Genomic DNA, 19,537 nt, shown 5'->3' with positions numbered 1-19,537 from the left:
TGTTTAGGCGGAGGCTAGGTCAGTGTATACGTGTGCGAGATTATCCAAGATAGCCGAGGTGAGTCTTCTCACTAAACTGTACCTGGAAGGATACCTATGTGTGAACGGAAGTTCTTATATGCTATAAGATGTATGTGCTATATGCTGATATGTGATATGTATGCGTTTTGAATGCTATGTATGTTAAGGACCGGAAGGTCAAGATGATATGGACCGGAAGGTCAAGAGGACATGGACCGGAAGGTCAAGTGGTTACGGACCGGAAGTTCGATACGGGTAGGACCGGAAGGTCTACCGGGATTCGGGACGAAAGTCCCCTGAGACACTTGGACCAGAAGGTCCCACAGATTTATGACCTGGAAAGGCGTATGTGTTGTATATGATATTTTGGGGAACTCACTAAGCATTTATGCTTACAGTTGTTGTGTTGTGTGTTTCAGGTACTAGCAACGACCGTGGGAAGGCGCTGACATGATCCATACACACTGAGAGGATTTATGTATTTGATATCTTTTGAGATTATGGGATTCGTTTGTTATGTTGACATTGGATACAGTTTGTTTGATATTGTTTTGATGATTGAAAATATGATTTTAAAAATAATGAAAAATTATTTTGAAAATTTACGACGTTACAGGTTATGTGAAGTCACCATGTCGTGGTGTATTATTCCACTTCTTGGTAAATAAATTAATTTATTTTGGGCAAGTTTTTCATAAAAACTACCACCCGACACTCATTCCATGCTTGCCCTCTAAAGAAAATCCACATAAAAAGCAAAATAAGAAATAAAATAAAATAAAGCGAATAAAAGAAGGAAATAAATGTAAACTCTAAACCATAAGTTGCCTCCTACAAGCACTTCTTTTCGGAGAGTCGTGAGCCAGAATCTTTCATGATCTATGTTGATGCGGTTACTACAAATTTCAAGGTTTCTCCTTCAGTTTCTTCAAATGGCATCCCTTCCTCATAATGCTTTATCTGATGTCCATTAACCTTGAGAGGTGTTCCATCTCTTCCATTAACTCTATATCCCCGTTTGGAAATACTTGTTTCACAATAAACGACTCATCCTATCATGTCTGTAATTTCCTGGGAAAAAGCATCATCCTTGAGTTGAAAAGGAGAACCTTTTTCCTTTCTTGAAAATATTTACATCCACTCAACCTTGCGTCATGCTATTTCTTCGTTTTGTCTTTGTATATCAAAGATCTTGTGTATGCTTCTTTTCTCAATTCCTCTAGGGCATTCATTTGCATTAGACGATTGATTCGTAGTTCAGCCAACTCAAAATTGCAAGTCTTCAAAGCCCAAAATAACTTATGTTCAATTTCTACCGATAAATGACAATTTTTTCCAAAGACCAACCTATATGGTGTAGTACCAATAGGTGTTTTAAAGTCGATAAAAAATGCCCACAATGCATCATCCAACTTTTCTGACCACTCCTTATTGTTACTACCAACCGATCGTTCAAGAATTCTTTTTAATGCTCGATTTGTGACTTCAGTTTGCCCACTTATTTGTGGATGGTAGGGTGTTGCAAATCTATGATATACACCATATTTTTGTAGCACTTTGGCTAGTTGTTTATTTTCAAAGTGAGTTTCCTGATCGCTTATTAGAGCCCTTGGTACACCAAAACGAGAAAATAATCTCTTTAGAAATCTTACCACCACCCTAGCATCATTTGTAGGTAAAGCTTGTGCTTCCTCCCATTTTGAGACATAGTCAACCGTCACTAGTATGTACTTATTCCCTCAAGAAATCGGAAATGGTCCTATAAAATCGTATCCCAGACATCAAATACTTCACAAACTTGGATACTATTTTGGGGCATCTCGTTTCGGGATGAAATGTTACCTGATCCTTGGCACGAATCTAAAACAATCACTAGCATCGCACATGAGCTCAAATGGTAGGTTCCAATTCGGGGCGATCAAGATCGGGGTATTGGTTAATTTATCTTTCAATAACTGAACGACTTCAAGGAATTCATTTGAGAAATCAAATGTGGCATCTTTCAAAAGAAGTTGGGTTAATCACCTTGTAATTTTTGAGAAATACTTTTATAAATTGGCGGTAAAATTCTGCATGGCCTAGAAAACTTCTTACCATTTTCACATTTGTTGGAGGTGGCAATTTGGCTATAGTGTCAACCTTTGCACGGTCCACCTCTATCCCTGATTTGGCGGTTTTATGTCCCAAGATAATATATTCTTTGACTATGAAATGACACTTCTCCCAATTTAAAACCAAGTTGGTCTTTTCGCATCTTGCAAGCATCAAATCTAGGTTGCACAAACAATCATCAAAAAAGGACCCAAAAACTGAAAAATTGTCCATGAAGACTTCCATGAACTTTTCAACCATATCATGGAAAATAGCCATCATGCATCTTTGGAACATGATTGGTGCGTTGCAAAACCTGAATGACATCCATCGATAAATAAAGGTCCCACTTGAGCAAGTGAACATGGTCTTTACTTGGTCTTGAGGATCAATAGGGATTTGAAAGTATCCTTAAAAACCATCTAAAAAGAAGTAATAATGGTGATCGGATAATCTTTCGAGCATTTAATCAATAAATGGTAAAGAAAAATGGTCTTTCCATGTGACATTATTTAGCTTGCGATAATCAATGCACACATGCCTCCTTTTTTACTTTGTTTGTTACTACAGTCGTGCCTCCTTTTTTAGGTACCACGTGCATTAGACTCACCTATTGGCTATCCGATATTGAGTAAATGATATTGGTATCCAAGAGTTTGACTACCTCTTCCTTCACTACTTCTTGCATGGTCGGGTTTATTCTCCTTTGGGTTTTGCACCACTGGTTTAGCTCCCTCTTCTAAATTGATTTTATGGGAAAATATGAGGGACTAATTCCCTTGATATCGGTGACCATTCGGATTGGTCTTGAATCTAGGAGGTCAAGTTTCTTGAAGAATGAATAACGCATTAAGTTGACACTTTCTCCCGAATTGGCTAGAGCATGGCTTGTGGCTGGATTCCCGAATTGGCACATGAGTGTTAAACCACCCGAGTCACCCATCTTATTTGGTAGCATGTTCAACATAGCATTTGAGTAGGTTTCATTTAGTGCTACTTTAGATACCTCCCCCCATCTTCTTTCGGTTTGTTAGGGGATCCTTAAGAAACTTTGCACACTTTGGCATTTGAGTTAAGGCTTCCATGAACGAGATATTGATTTGAAGGGATTTGATGTGATATAGGAACTGCTAGTAGTCTTCATCATTTTTATCTTGTCTAGATCTACTAGGAAAGGGTAGCGGTGGGCAGTATGGCTTAATGGGTTTAGCAGCATTGTTTTTAGGTGCTCGGCACGTTGTGGTGACTGTTCAACGTCTTTTTCTTTACTTTCTTCTCGTCTTTCCTTCTCATCATCCTAGTTATTGTTGTTAATAGGAGTCAGATGGGTAACAATTTTTTGACTTCTAGTTGCAATGGTCTGGATGTGAGCTCCTCTCAGGTTTTGTTCGGTGCTTCGTGGAAGTGTGCCCGATAATCTTTCGTTGAATTACTTGGATAGTTGCCCGATTTGTTTCTCAATGTTCTTGATTGCAACTTGCTGATTTCTAAGTACTGTTTTGGTATTGGCATGTCTCTTCTCTAATGTGGCAGCAAAACGAGCAAGCATTGCCTTGAAATCGGGTTTCTTTTCGGGACTCGGTTCCTCTTTTTGGTAAAAGTCTCTTCCTTTTTGTTCATACTTCTCTTCCTTGGCTTTCTTGTACTCATCATAAGGTAAACACTTCTTTTTGGGCGTTCTCCAGTCTTCCTCATATCGATCACCACTTGAATAGCAAGCTTGAGCCTTTCGGTTTCCATTTTCATCAAGATCACAATCTTTGGTAGATGCAGCCCACTACAATTTATACAGCCCACTCGTATAGCATGGTTGTTTGATCCATTTTTGTCATCCTCCTATCTATGTTATGCAACATTGTTAAGACCGCCGTCATGTCATTCGAAGCATAATTCACCATTCCCCTAGTCACATCTTGTAGAGGGTTATGATATTCTCTTGAATGTTTGGAAAATTCCTTGATGAGATCCTTGACTACGACCGATTCTTTCTTTGTGAGTGCCCTTGAGAATCAAGGAGTTGCCTAGTAATGACGTTTACCCCATCATAGAAAATCAAGACTCCTTGTTGCACATTTAGATTATTTTGAGGACAATTCCTCAACAAACCCTTATAACGCTCCCATGACTCATATAATGACTCTCCCGCTTGTTGCTCAAAATTTGCAATATTCTTCTTCAACTTGGAAACTTTAGATGGTGGGAAAAATTGTTGTATGAACTCTTCCCGCATTTGTTCCCATGTTGTTATTGTGCCTGGTGAGAGTGCCATCAACCAATCTTTTGTTGAACCCTTAAGAGTAACGGGGAGCATTCTTAGCAAAGTTGTCTCACATGGTATATTTGGTATGTAGAAGTAGTCAGCGATATCATTGACCTCATCAATGTGCTTGTAGGCATCCTCGTGGTCTTTCCCATAGAATGGTATGTATTTTAGTTGAGCAAGTATGTGTCCTTTTAGTTCAAAGTTGGATGTGTTGGAAATTATAGGTTGCATAAGTCCCGGTCCGGTGTCTTCACATATCTGTCTCTTGTATGCCTCCATCATCATGTTGGCAATGTCCGTCATCTTGGCTTTTGGCTCACTTTCGGGTTCGCTTACTTTTTCTGATTCTTGTTCGCTTTTTGGCTCATAACCTGCTTCCTTTTTGTTAAGAGTCTTCTCAAAACTTTCGAATTCACTTTCTAGAGTCCTTTTTCTTAATTCTTCGAGTTTGTTTGTCTTTTTCTTATGGAATTCTAACTCAAGCTCGTCAAACGGTGGTATTATTGGTGATTTTGATCCTCAGGTCATAAATCACTGAAACAAAAAACAAATGAAACGCGTCAAAAGAACAAAATTGTCACGATACCACGACGTGGTGTTAATGTCCACGACATGGTAAGTCAAACAGAAGAATACGAAATGAAAATTTAAAAGAAAATGAATAGAAGAAGTCATAATAAAATAACATATTCAAATTAACTAAAAATGGATCGTTCCCCAGCAAGGACGCCAAAAACTTGATGCATAAATAATCACCGACTAGTTTAACCTACTAATGTAACTAATTATTATCTCTTAAGGCAATGTACCTTGTTGAAAATAGAATAGCACAAATAGTTGGGTATCAAACATGAGGAACATAATTATTAACTAATTTTATCTACTAATTACCTATATTACTATTTAAATAAGGAAATGGGTTTTCTCTAGTTTTGCAAGGCTAGAAACTTAATCAACCAAACTAAACTAACTATCAACTAATGAAACAAAAACTAAAACTAAAAGCAAGAAACACAAAAGACGATTCTAACCAAGGTAATTAAGAGACTTTCGTTTACCTTTGATGTACTTACTATTATGGTTGATTTATGGAAGTGCAATGGATTAATGCTTTGTTGGTTGCCGATTCCTCAGATGACCAGGTTAATGTTCACTAACGTAATCTTTTAGCACATAAGTTCATTCATACGGTGATCAGGCGGATAAATTACTAGTGCTCGGTTCAAGTTAAATTAGACTTATAATGAATTGATTAATTAGGTTTATTAAATCAATTCAATATATGATTGGTCGTCATATATTAGCTCCTACAATTACTTACCTACTTTTCTATTTAACCCTAGGTTTTGGTCAAAACACTACTCCTATAATTTTGCAATTCACAAAGATCATAAGATTCAAGTTCAATAAAGAGTGATGGTCATGCAAACTTAATTAAACTCAGCAATAAACAGAAAAGTAGTTCTCATACGCATAGAGATGTTCTTTAATAAAATAACCATAAAAAGTCAAGCAATCTAATCTAGGGATGAGCATTTGGACCGGGGAACTAGCATGAACCGGAACCGTTACCAGATAGAACCAATCGGGTCGGGACCGGGATGATATTCTTTTGGAACCGGGAACCAGAACCGGTAGAACCAACAAAAATCAAAACCGTATGTTGCTACTTCTCGAGGACCGGTTCCAACATTGAAGACACAACGAGAACCAGAACCGATAGAACCAATGATCCGGTTCGATTCATATTTTCCACCATGTTTGGTTTCCGAGCCGGTTCCGATGCTCATCGCTAGTCTAATCTAATCAAAATTCATATGTTTTTAGCCCATGATTTTAGCAAGTAAACACATAAAAACGAAATTCAACTTAATATTCATGATTAAACACAAGAAGAAAAATGTAACAGGAAGTTGTTTTGCCTAAAATCTCTCAAATCCAAGCTACAATCGATCTTCTGCAACTCCAACTTTCAAACTGTGTTCTTGGCCTTCAAAAGACGAAAATGGGTTTTTGGAGGATTATGTCTTATATTTGTAGTTTTCTCGAAGTCGGTCCACCACATCGTGGCAAGTCCACCATGATGTGGTCTTCTAGTTTGTCAAGTAATTCGCAAGTCTTTGACTTTCGTCGGGAAACTTCAAAACACCACGATGTGGTAATGTCACCTGGTCATGGGAATGGGTATTTTCTTCATTTTTGCCTGGATCCAAGTTCCTACATCCAGCTTTCAGCTTCCTTTTTGCTCCGAGCATGTCTTTTAACACTACAACACAACATACAATAAATTAAGTATCTTTTGTTCTATAATGGGCATAAAGATGGCTATAAATATTAAGATATGATGTAAAATATATGTATAGAAAACTTAGTATGCTGAGTGTACTGAGGCGGACCCTAGTATGTTGGGCATACACCACATACACAGGGCGTACGTAAGAAAACTTCAAACCCTAATTTTTTGGGTTTGGTCCATATATAAGCATCATTATCACCTCATTTCTCATTCCTTCATCAGCCTCCATCTAAGAAAACGTCCCTCTAGCAGACCCTAAGTGAGAAGAGTACATTTTGAGCTCATTTGTGTGCTTTGATGGTGTTCTTGAAGAAGAAGAATTTGGTACAAGGACTTTGGATCTTCGAAGCAACTTGGATATGAGATTCTCTCCTTGTTATCATAAAAACTCATAAATTGATCACCATATCTTGTAGATCTAGCCATTTCTTCATTTAGGGCACATATGGTCCCAAATATGGTGATACTTAAGCATGACATTATCTTAACCAAATAAGTCATCCTTCCAGACCATATGAGGGGTCTTGAGTCATAAAAATATGGTCTTGAAGCTTAGTTTTTCTCCATGTATTCTCCAAAAGGTCTTAAGGCATTAAGAAGTTAGGATTTTTTGTATTAAGCACTTAATGGACATGAAAAGTCATAAAGTCGGAAACTTTATGACTCTTGGCGGTATTTTGGCCTTGGATCTGAAAGTTGGACGTGAGAGCTTAATGCATTAAGCTCTTACTAAGAAAATGGAAATCAGACCATACGGCATGTGTAATCTAGAGTACGCATCGCATACATGGTCAAACTCTTGACTACGGTTAAAGCCTGAGTACGCTCTGCGTACCACCAGAGTATGCCCCACTCGCGAGCCCTGAGTTGACTCTGCTGAGTTGACTCGACTGGGTTGATTTGGTTAACTTGTGGATTTTGACTAAGAGTATTTTGGGAAATGTTATTAATTTAGAAATGGAAATGTTTTGACGTTTAAGATTTAGGTTGAGTCGATTGTCGAAGATGGGAGTTTTTCAGACTGTATTCAGGCTATGAGGCGAGTTTTCTTTACTGTACCTGTGGGTCGAAGACACCAATGCTAGCCCACTAGATTATTTATCCTCGTCAAGATGGTGATTTGATAGTTGTAGTTGTTAGGTGGATCCGTACGATTATCTGTATTTGTTGGCTTTGTGTTTATGGTTGTTTGTTGTATACGTCAATATGTTGTGTTAGGTTGAGGCGGTTCTGCTTTGTGTTGTAGGCCAACACACATGGGGATGATCAGATTAGTTGTAGGCCATACGAGGCAGTCCAGTCAGGTCGGTGGCCCGTGGAGCGGTCCGGATAGGCTATAGGCCCTACAAGGTGGTCCAGTCATGCCGAATGCTCGTATAGTGATCCTGATAGGCTGTAGGCCCTACAAGGTGGTCCAGTTAGGCTGGCTGTTCATATTGTATGCTTTGTCTATTGTGGTGTGCTGGTACTTTGGGGGAACTCACTAAGCTTTGGCTTATAGTTTTAGTTTATGGTTTCAGGTACTTTCGAGGATCGTGGGAAGGCGAAGACGTGATCGTACACAACTTCTAGTTTTTATGTATTCGGGTCTTGGGAAAACTCTGATTTGAAATAATGCTTTTGAAACAATAAATCTTTTTGTAAACAATATTGATGCATGGTTAGTTTTAAAAATTTTAAATTTTCTTGTAATTTTGGAGTGTTACAAGATATTTAATGAGATAAAAGATATTATATAGTCAAGGAGTCACATAGAGGACTTAGTAAAGGACAAAGTGGCCACCAACTACTCATCGAGATATCACGATTCAATACAGCAAAACAATAATTTTCGACGAGAGAGACGAGTAACACCGATAATCTACTGACACCGTTATTAGGTTTGATAGGATTCAATATTTTTGATGATGTTTGTAAAAAGCTTAAAAAGCTAAAGCGTTTTCTAGAAATTATATTAGAAGCATATATGTATTTTTTTTATATAGATATTTTCCTTAAATTGTTGATAAATTATAGAATTTATGATAAAATTTTGATTTTTTGATTTACGTTGATTTTTTCCGAAGTAAAATTATTTTAAGACTGCAACCAAATGTTACACTATGTATATAGCTAAATGTGTATATTGCTAACTGACATTGCTAATCTCTAAATATTATTAAAAGAGAAATCTTATGACATCATCTAAAACCATATGGGTCGTTGATTGTGTTTTCTTTATAGTTTTTACACCCTTAGATCAATTTGCTTACGTCACCTTGATCAAACAAGAAGTCAACCTGTTACATTAGGAAATTAAATGTAGGAATTGAATGAAAATGATACTTGAATTCTTTCCAAACTTACAACTACAAAATTGGTTCCTTATTAATGTAAACCTTAAATTTAGGTTCTATTTCCATTCAAAATTGCTTTCCAAATATATTATATGTTAAAATCTCGGAAACTATTAATTTCAAATTTCAAAAGTTTCGGATATTATTATGAACCAATACACTTTGAAGCATGATATCTTCTATTCTAAGTTTAAATGGGATTTCAATTGATTACCTGCTAATTTTCATCATATTCACTTGTATATATATTTCAAACCTTTTTAATAATCGATTTACACAAACATTATGTCATAAATCCTCCGCAGAAAACAAATGCAAAAGAACTTCAACCTTCCCATCAGTCGGATTACTCGAATAAATGTATGTACTTCTTCGTTAAATCCTTTTAATCTATAAGTTTGATATTTTTTTGAATTTATATGTTTTTACTCATTCTATGTTTCTTTGTTGAATACTTATAATTTGGATGTATAATGTTGTTTTTGATTTTTTTTTTTTTGGATGTTGTGTTTGGTTCTTGGTTCCATCTTTTTAATCGGTAACTATGATCCTATTTTCGAAAACAGTAAACTCAATGTTAGAATTGGATGTTATATATAATGAAATTATGATGTTACATGTGTGTGTATACCTATGTAAAAAATCAATAGACAGGACAAGAGATGACATGACATAATATAACATACGGGTTGTACAAAAGACATGAAAGCCCTCATTAGAAAGTTTTCTTATGTCTCCGGTAGTAACAGAATAACAATAAGGAATATATTTTCTCAACAATTGATGTGAGATTTAAAGTTAAATATAAGCATCTTGTGAATGATGAAAATAGGCTCCCGTATTCTTTGTTCAAAAAGAATCGGTACCATACATGGGCATGTTAGAATGCACGGTATAATAGAAGTGTGTACTCAACAAGAGTCAGCATTTGACTCTGAAACACCAAAAACACCCCTCAGAATCTTCTGGAAAAAAAATCATGTATACTCAAGGACCAAAAATGTAATTTACTCTAAACTTAATTAAAAAAAAAAGAAAAATATAAATTTTGTTGTTATGCTATATGGTTTTTAGTTTTGGTTCAAAGGCAAAATGGTCATTTAAAAAAAACTAACATTTAGGCTGTTAACTTAGACAATCATAAAAGTTTTATGAAACAGTGAAACAAGGTCCAAAAACTACAACCTGATTCTTTTAGGGACCAAAACGGACAACTAAACAAAGGGACCAAATATGTAAACGTAGCATCCCAAAAATACGAGCCAGAAATTTCATTTTTAAAACATGTACTTAGCAAAGCATTAGGACTAAAACGTTCAACGATCATATCATTACATAAAAGATACTGTATGTCTGGAAAACATTTTTATAAAAACATAAAAAGTGTCAGAGTACAAATCCCCAAGTGATATCATAATGCAGAATATAAAGCATGTGTGTGATGTACCACTACCGCGCCGGCTCCTTCCCCTTCGAAGAAGAGGTACCTGAAACCAAAACTGAAAACTGTAAGCATGAAGCTTAGTGAGTTCCCCCAACATACCACATACCATACAATCACATAACATACAAATATTATCAGGCATATCTGGGTGCCCGACCTACCCCTTCGGTCCTCTCGACCGGATACTGTCTAGTACGTCTGGAAGTTGTCCTCCCCTTCGGTCCTCTCGACCGGATACTGACCAGTATATATGGGAGCTTGCCTCCCCTTCGGTCCTCTCGACCGGATAATGACTAGCATATATGGGTGCTGTTCTCCCCTTCGGTCCTCTCGATCGGTTCTGGGGACTATTTCACCCACCCTACTACTACCATATAACACGTATATCACATAATCTATCTAGCATGGTTGGGCATGTCCTCCCCTTCGGCCCTATCGACCGGTAATATGGGGGACTATCTCCCCCCTACTATCACTAGCACATAGCATCATATCATACTAGCATAATAACATATCACAGGTAGTAGCAACCCTAGATGAATATCACAGAGACAATCATCTATCATACAATTCCTACTGGTGGGTTGGCATTGTGGCCGTAGACCCACCGCTACTGGAAGGTAACTCACCTCAAAGTAGCTGCTGATCGGTGTGGGAATTGACTGCCTGCTGCTGCTGCCGCTCCGGAACTCCTCCGGCTAAAATTCCCACAAAATACTCAGTCAAACACCGCTAATTGACCCTTGGGGTAAAATGACCATTTTACCCCTGATCAAATCAAAAGTCAAAGTGAGAGTCAACTTCCAGTTGTCCCGACTCGCCGATTTGGCCCGCCAACTCGTCGAGTCCCGTCCATTCGATTGTCCTTAATCCCGTCTTTACTCGTCGAGCTAGGCATTGACTTGACGAGTTCGCCTTCTAAACTGATGTCCAAGTCCTTCATCCTACTCGCCGAGTTGTATGAACAACTCGCCGAGTTCATCTTCATCCGATGAACACTTTATGCTGTGACTCGCCGAGTTGTATGAACAACTTGTCGAGTCTGTTCTTGATCTAAGAAGGTTACCTTGAACTCGCCGAGTCAGGGAATTGACTCGCCGAGTTCCTCCATGGATGAGTTCGGCTTCCAACTCACCGAGTCCACCCAGGACTCACTGCTCTACTCGGCATAAACGAAAAGGGGGGACAAACTCAGGGACTCGCGGCTCGACTCGCCGAGTCTGCCACATGCAAATACTATACACTCGATTTTGCTCGAATCCAGCTCATGCCATTTACGGATCTGGGTTCTTAGGGCAGGATTTTCACGTAAAGTTTCCAACTTTACGTGTAGAAATGCATAGAATGGGGATTAAAGGCAAAATAAGGGTTAAGAAGCTAGATCTAGGACATTCAAGCAATTTACTCCCATAAAGGTTATAGATCTGAGCTTCTGGAGCTCAACCATGACTAGATCTAGTGGATAATCAACCTATTACGAATTCTACCTCATGCACAAGCTTGGAAAAGGTTTAAGAAGAGCTCAAAAGGTGCTCTAATGGGGTTTTAAGCATACAAATAGAATGGAGCAGAGATATACCTCAAAGAACTCTGAAATAGCACGAAGATATATGGACTCCTTCTTCTCTTCTTGATCCACACTCCTTCTTCTCCCAAAATCTTCAAGAAATCACTCCAATCACTTCAATCTCACAAGAAACGAGTTAGGGTTTGATGTAGGGTGCTCTGAGGGTGAAAGGGGGCGAGCTTGGGCCGCACAAGCTAGCTTAAATAGGGGGAAAACCCTTGGGATTAGGGTTTCATCAGACAGCGGCGACTCGCCGAGTCCGGAATATGGACTCGTCGAGTAGCCAACTTAAACATGCTCCGAATCCCATCTCTACTCGGCGAGTCGGACCTACAACTCGCCGAGTCCAAGGCTAAAAATGAAAAAATGCTAAGATAAATATTACGTACCAGGAACCAGGTGCTACAGTAAATTACTAAAAATAAATGAAAAAACTTTTGTTTATACTGATCCCCCCCCCCACCCCCACCCCCCCCACACACACACACAGTTTTGAGGTCATGGTGGTGGATAGAGCTTCATCACTTCTGCCTCTAATTTGCTCTTTGCTTTATAGTAACGAATGTTCTTTGCTACTACTAGATCATTTCTTGCACGTTCAGGATCCAATGATATAATCCCTGTTGTATTTCAAATTCAATAACAAAATTGTAATTAATTAATTACTCATTAAAGTTAATAAATTATAAATTTATCTCACTTCCTGTGCATCCAAGTTTTCTCATTGCTATAGCATCAAGAAGCTGATCATATCGCATATTTTTCTAAATAAGAAACTTTAATATCAATAAAAAAAAGCTATTTAATTTTGTAATAAAGTTGAATTAAAAAATAAGTAAATAAATAAATAAGAAGAAGACGAACCTTGTATTACCATCATATTTTATGTTTGACCTCATCATCATATTTAAATCCTCCCATAATCTGAGGCATTGTGATTAACCAAAATGCAACAATGCTTGGATCTTTCATGCTATCAATAATATGTTTAAACACAAAAACAGATGTTTTGAAGTATTGAAATGAGACAATTGCTACAAGAGGAAAATTGGTAGAATCGTAATTGGCATTTACCTCGTAAGGGTTTTTTGTTTTTTTTTCTTTATGTTGTAAGCTTTGCATAGAGGCTCGATGATCTACAAAGTAAAATAAAACTAAGGGGGTGTTTCTTTTTTCCTTTATTAAACTTTGTAGTGAATGAATATATGAATAAAATGTTCTATACTTAAAGATTGTAGATAAAGATGGAAAATAAAATGCAATGGATTATGAGAAATCACAAAAAATAAGAACCAAACCTAGGAACCAACATCGAACAAAAACCCTACTTTCTTTACTTAAAAAAAATCAACGTACCTACACATACTAAAAACCGTAGAACGAATTTCACAAAAAAATGTTATTTCATAAAAAAAGGATTCTGAAAAAAAATTGGTGGTAAACCGAAGAAGGCATATCAAAATCAACAAAAAAACGAAGATATAAACATAAATGATGGACCTGATAAATGATTTATGTCATAGTTATCCCTAAAATAAAAAAGAAGTCATCAATGAATCTTAACATTGTCGATGATAGTGACAACAACTTAGCTTAAGGAAAAAAAGACCTGATATTAAAGATGAAGTGGAAGGGGATGATTAGCTTCATTGCAGATTTATTGGTTATAGTTTCTTTGTGGAGGGTTTTATGTGGTTCATTTTGAAGGAACATAAATAAGTTGCTATTTTTGAAATAAACAGTTATATTTCACAATATAGCTATAAAATAACAATATATTTTGAAAGTACATTGTCAAATGTTGGATTGTTTAGACCCATTTTCAGCCATGGTTGGCTGTATATAGTTGTTTTCCGTGTCACAAGTAAAAAATGATTGAAGATACTTATATGCAACAAGCAAGGTCATTGAACTAATAAAACAAAAAATATTGTCTATAAAGAGGTCCTTCAACTGTAGCACCCGGTTCCTGGTACGTAAATGTTATTTGAGTATTTCCTTTCTTTTAGCCTTGGAATCGGCGAGTCATAGGTCCGACTCGCCGAGTGGATGCGGGACCCGGGACACGTTTAAGTTGGCGACTCGGCGAGTCCATATCCTGGACTCGGCGAGTCACAGCTGTTGGATGAAACCCTAAGTTTCAGGGGTTTGCACCCTATTTAAAGGACTTATCCGCCCAGGCCAGCCTCCATTTTGTCCCTAGAAGCTCCAAACCCTCGTTCTAAGCTTGTTCCTTGAGAGTTTGAGGCTATTGTGTGTGTTCTTGAAGGTTTTGAGGAAGAAGGGGAAGTAGATCAAGAGGAAGGAAAGGAATCCAGGCATCTTTGCACTCTTTCAGCAGTTCCTTTGAGGTATAACCCGTTTTTCCCCTGTTTCTATGCTTATTACTTCATGTAAGTCATTCTTGAGCCAAACCCCAAGTTTGTATGTGCAAATTACTTTGTAATAGGCTGATTGGCCCTTAGATCTAGGCAAGATTGAGCTCCAGGAGCTCAGATCTGTTAGCTTTATGGCCCCATGTTGCTTGTTCACCCTAGATCTACCCTTTTGAGACATTTTGAGCCCTAAAATCATATTGGTGAATATCCACACGTAAAGTTGGAAACTTTACGTGTGATCCGTGTCCTAGAAGTCCAGATCTGTGAATGGCATGGACTGGAATCGAGCAAATCTGTGTATTTAGTGGATGCATGGCAACGACTCGGCGAGTCGTTCATATGACTCGACGAGTCTGTTCGCGAGTCTCCGAGTTTGTCCCCTTTTCATAGTGTCGAGTGAGCAGTGAGTCATGGGGTGTGACTCAGTGAGTCGGAAGCTTAACTCATCTATGGAGGTACTCGGCGAGTCAATGCCCTGACTCAGCGAGTTCAAGGCAATCTCCTCAGATCAAGAACAGACTCGGCGAGTTGTTCATACAACTCGGCGAGTCTCAGCATAAGTGTTCTTCGGATGAAGATGGACTCGACGAGTTGTTCATACAACTCGGCGAGTCTTAGCATCAGTGTGTCATCGGATGAAGATGAACTCGACGAGTTGTTCATACAACTCGGCGAGTAGGATGAAGGACTTGAATATTGGTTAAGAAGGTAAACCCGTCGAGTCGTCGCCTAACTCGACGGGTAGGATCGGGATTCAGGGCAGTCGTTTGGATAGGGACTCGGCGAGTTGGAAAGCCAAGTCGGCGAGTCGGGTCAACTGAAAGTTGACTCTGACTTTGACTTAGGGCATGGTCAGGGGTAAAATGGTCATTTTACCCAAAGGTCAGTGAGCAGTGTTTGATTGGGTATATTGTGGGAATTGCAGCCGGAGGATTACCGGAGTAGTAGCAGCATCAGTAGGCAGTCAGTTTCCGATCAGATCAGCAGCTACTTCGAGGTGAGTTACCTTCCAGTAGCGGTGGGTCTAAGGCCACAACGTCGACCCACCAGTAGGAGACGTATGGTAGATGATTGTCTTTGTGATATCATCTAGGTTTACTACTACCTGATATGTTATATGCTAGCATGATACGTTGTATGTGATAGTAGTCGAGTTCGGTTGTTAGGGCCGAAGGGTAGTCAGACACCCCAGATACGTCTGACAGTATATGATGATATGTTTGCATGCTGGCTTGTTATGTTATATGCGATAGAGGTAGTACGAGGGGACCAGTCCCTATGGTCGGTTGTTAGGACCGACGGGTAGTCAGCACCCCAGAATGGCTTGACATGGGTAGTCAGCACCCCAGAATGGCTTGACACGGGTAGGACGGCACCCCAGAACGGCCGTACCGGGTAGTCAGGCACCCCAGAATAGCCTGACAGTATGTATGTTACGTGTTTGTATGGTATGTGGTACGAAGGGGGAACTCACTAAGCTTTGTGCTTACAGTCTTCAGTTTTGGTTTCAGGTACCTCCTCAGCTAGGGGAAAGGAGTCGGCGCGGTAGCAGCATGTCACACACACACTCTCCGGTTTCCGCATTTACGAGCTTCACTGGGATTTGTACTCTGATATTTTGATTGAATGTATGAATTGGCTTTTAGACATGGTTCACTTGTGTTATGATTTGATCAGACAATGTTTTTAGTTTTTAATATTTTCTAAAGTAATGTTTTTAAAACGAAATTTTTGGTCATGAAAATTGGGTCGTTACATGTTGGTATCAGAGCCCTGATTTGAGGGATTCGGACACACCCTCGGGAGTGTCTGAACTCAAATCGAGGGATTAAAAGATTTTCTAAAGGAAAAATGTTTTCTAAAATTGAAAAAAAAAAAGTTTTGAGAAAGAACGAAGTGTGTGATGTGCGCGACCGGCCGAGCTCAAGTAAGTATCCCCAAAGTACCCATACAAGTTTATGTTATGTTTATCAGTTTTTGTAGAACAGCATGCTAGAATAGGACTAAGGATCTAGGAGTGATGCCTTATGTGCATGTTTAATGTGTTTCAGTTGTATGAGAACTTGCATGCTAGTTATTGAGTAGACGGTAAGTAGGATAGCCTGATTAGGTTATGCCTGGTAGTATGAGCTTAGCACTTTATGCTAGCTCAGTTCCGAACGTAGATAGAGTTAGTTGAGATTGTTACCCTTATCTGAATGCTGCTTGCTTCGTGCTACGTGGGACTCTGAATAATGGGAGTTAGCCATTAGACGAATGTGTCATGTCACATGTGATCAGGGTTGAATAATCTTAGAGTGCCGGATTTGATCCTACTGCGCAGCTCTTGTTTGAGTCCAACCGTTTTAGGGACGAGTCGGGTACTCGAAGGATTATCTGAGCCTCGTCACATGTGATGGTATTCGGGTAATGGCTAATTGGCATTACAAGGAGGCCTGCAGCAGCTGAGGACTGGTTAGAGTGGAACTAGAGATTTCCCTAGGGCAAGCCTAGGATAAGTATAGCAGTAATCAGCAGTAGTGAAAGGGATCTGGTGGAGTCGAGGCATTCCTTGAAGAAGGTACGGATAGATGTGGAAGGTAGTATGGGCCCGTACTACTGAAAGCAGAGGATCCGTACCCGAACCAAGGATGGCCAAGATAAGACCAGGGAACTTGTAAGTAGATGTGATCCCTCAGGGAGTATCAGTATCACTAATGATTGTTATGATGTATTGCAGAATGGTGGTACTTCGATCGAGGCCGGTAATGGCGGTTCAGGAGAGGGGTCAGGTTCGGGATCAGGTTCCAATTCGGTTGATGAGGGACTACACGAGTTCATCGCGTCAGAGATTACCAGGGGTATCCTTGAGTCGAATCCCATTATCTTTGGGTCGATCAAGGAAGGGATCATCGAGTTGATGGAGGATCGCCTCAGGGCGTTCAGGAGCGACATGGCATCTAGCCAGTCGGGATCTCGCACACTGTCCTTTAAGGACTTCAGGGGCAGTGGTGCGCCGGATTTCCATGGGGTGAAAGACCCCATTGCTGCCAGGCGATGGATTGCAGACATCGAGTCTGCCCCAGTTGACTAGCTTCTGCCCCAAGGGGTCGAAGGTGAGGTATGCAGCAGGATGTTTACGGGACCGAGCCCGGGATTGGTGGGAGTCAGTGGGTGACTCGTTGGGAGCCTCAGCTATCGAGGCTATGACCTGGTCGGACTTTGTGACCAGGTTCAGGGCAGAGTTTGCGCCGGCGGTCGAGCTTCAGCAGTTGGCCAGGGAGTTTCTTGACATGAGACAGACGACGGAGACTGTGGCAGAGATCACCGCCAAGTTCCGGGAGAGGGCTTTGTTGGTGCCCCAGTATGCCGGTGGCGAGGACATGAGGTGGACTCGTTACCATGATATGCTACGAGCTGACATCCGGGAGCATGTTAGCTTTTCGGCTTGCCCTACCTTGGACTCTATGATTGCCAGGGCGAGGGAGAGGGAGATAGATTTGGAGCACATCCAGAAACGGAAATTGGAGGAGGGACAGGCAGGAGGGGCTTCGGGGAAGAAGCCCAAGGGATCAGATGGTAGGCCGAAAGGCCAGTCAGGACCGAGCCGCTGCAGAAAATGCGGCAGGCCGCACGAGGGGGCGTGCAGGATGGGATCATCAGGCTGCTACAAGTGCGGCAAGTCCGGGCACATCAGCAGGGATTGCACTGCTCCGACAGCAGTTATTCAGACATTAGAGTTTCTGTGTTTTCACTGCAACCAAAGGGGCCACAAGAAGGCCAATTGCCCCCAGTTGATAGTTTCAGCGCCGGTGAAGGCGCCAGCTCCAGCGACCCTGCGGATCACGGATGGCCGGCAGGGCAAGTCAGAGGCTCCAGTGGTGAGGAGCCGAGCATTTCAGCTAACTACCGAGGAGGCACGCGCCGCACCCTATGTGGTGACGGGATCATTCCATGTGAACGGCCTCCCAGTTCAGGTGTTATTTGATTCGGGTGCGTCCCGATCATTCGTTTCCCTTGCGCTTAGCAAGAAGTTTCATAAGCCATCAGGCGAGTTAGATTGCCTTTTGGAGGTGGAGATTGCTGATGATCGATCGGTGCGAGCATCGATGGTATTTCGAGATTGCGTGCTGCGTTTGTTCGAGGAGCGCTATTTGGTAGATTTGGTTCCCATACCGTTGCATGGGAACAAGGTGATTATAGGCATGGATTGGTTGAGCCCTAATGGGGCTATGATAGATTGCGCGCAGCAGCTAGTGCGGGTTAGGACCCCAAGTGGGGGAGAGTTAGTGATTCATGGAGAGAGGCCCCAGTGTGGACCCGTTGTATGTTCAGCAGCGAGGGCTAGGCGCTACCTTCAGCAAGGATGCGTAGGATATGTCGCGTATGTGATGGATACCCGGGAGGCGGGTAAGCCGACAGTGAGCGAGGTTCCAGTGGTCCAAGACTTTGCAGATGTTTTCCCAGAGGAGCTTCCTGGGATACCTCCGGAGCGACAGGTGGAGTTCAGGATTGACCTTGTTCCTGGTGCGGCTCCGATAGCCAAGGCACCGTATCGGTTGGCTCCTCCCGAGATGCAGGAGTTGTCTACGCAGCTGCAGAAGCTGCTAGACAAGGGATTTATTCGTCTGAGCAGTTCGCCCTGGGGAGCCCCGATTCTGTTTGTGAAGAAGAAGGACGGGTCGCATCGGATGTGTATAGATTATCGGGAGCTGAACAAGGTAACAGTGAAGAACCGTTACCCGCTTCCGAGGATTGATGACCTCTTTGACTAGCTTCAGGGAGCATCTTGGTTCTCCAAGATTGATTTGCGTTCGGGTTATCATCAGATGAGGGTCAGGGAGGAGGATATGCAGAAGACCGCGTTTCGAACGCGCTATGGCCATTATGAGTTCGTGGTGATGCCGTTTGGACTCACCAATGCTCCTACCGCGTTCATGGACCTCATGAACCGCGTATGCAGACCGATGCTGGACCGGTCTGTGATAGTCTTTATCGATGATATCTTGGTTTATTCCAAGACTCGGGAGGAACATGAGGAGCATCTGAGAGAGGTGTTAGAGACCCTGAGGAGGGAGAGCTTGTATGCCAAGTTCTCCAAGTGTGAGTTTTGGTTGCGCGAGGTGCAATTTCTTGGACACCTCGTCAATCAGAACGAGATT

At 40.8% G+C, this 19,537-nt stretch overlaps 1 non-coding gene across 1 annotated transcript; it reads left to right on the top strand.

Annotated features, from left to right (window-relative positions):
- Positions 1-4,187: 4,187 nt before the first annotated feature.
- LOC111907879 (small nucleolar RNA R71) lies at positions 4,188-4,294 on the top strand. The gene has a single exon (XR_002855708.1). It is a non-coding gene; the product is annotated as a small nucleolar RNA R71 (small nucleolar RNA).
- Positions 4,295-19,537: the final 15,243 nt, after the last annotated feature.

Source organism: Lactuca sativa, chromosome 4 (genome assembly GCF_002870075.4).
Source record: "Lactuca sativa cultivar Salinas chromosome 4, Lsat_Salinas_v11, whole genome shotgun sequence".
In the NCBI taxonomy this organism is placed as follows: Eukaryota; Viridiplantae; Streptophyta; class Magnoliopsida; order Asterales; family Asteraceae; genus Lactuca; species Lactuca sativa.
This window is presented reverse-complemented; position numbering and strand designations above follow the sequence as displayed.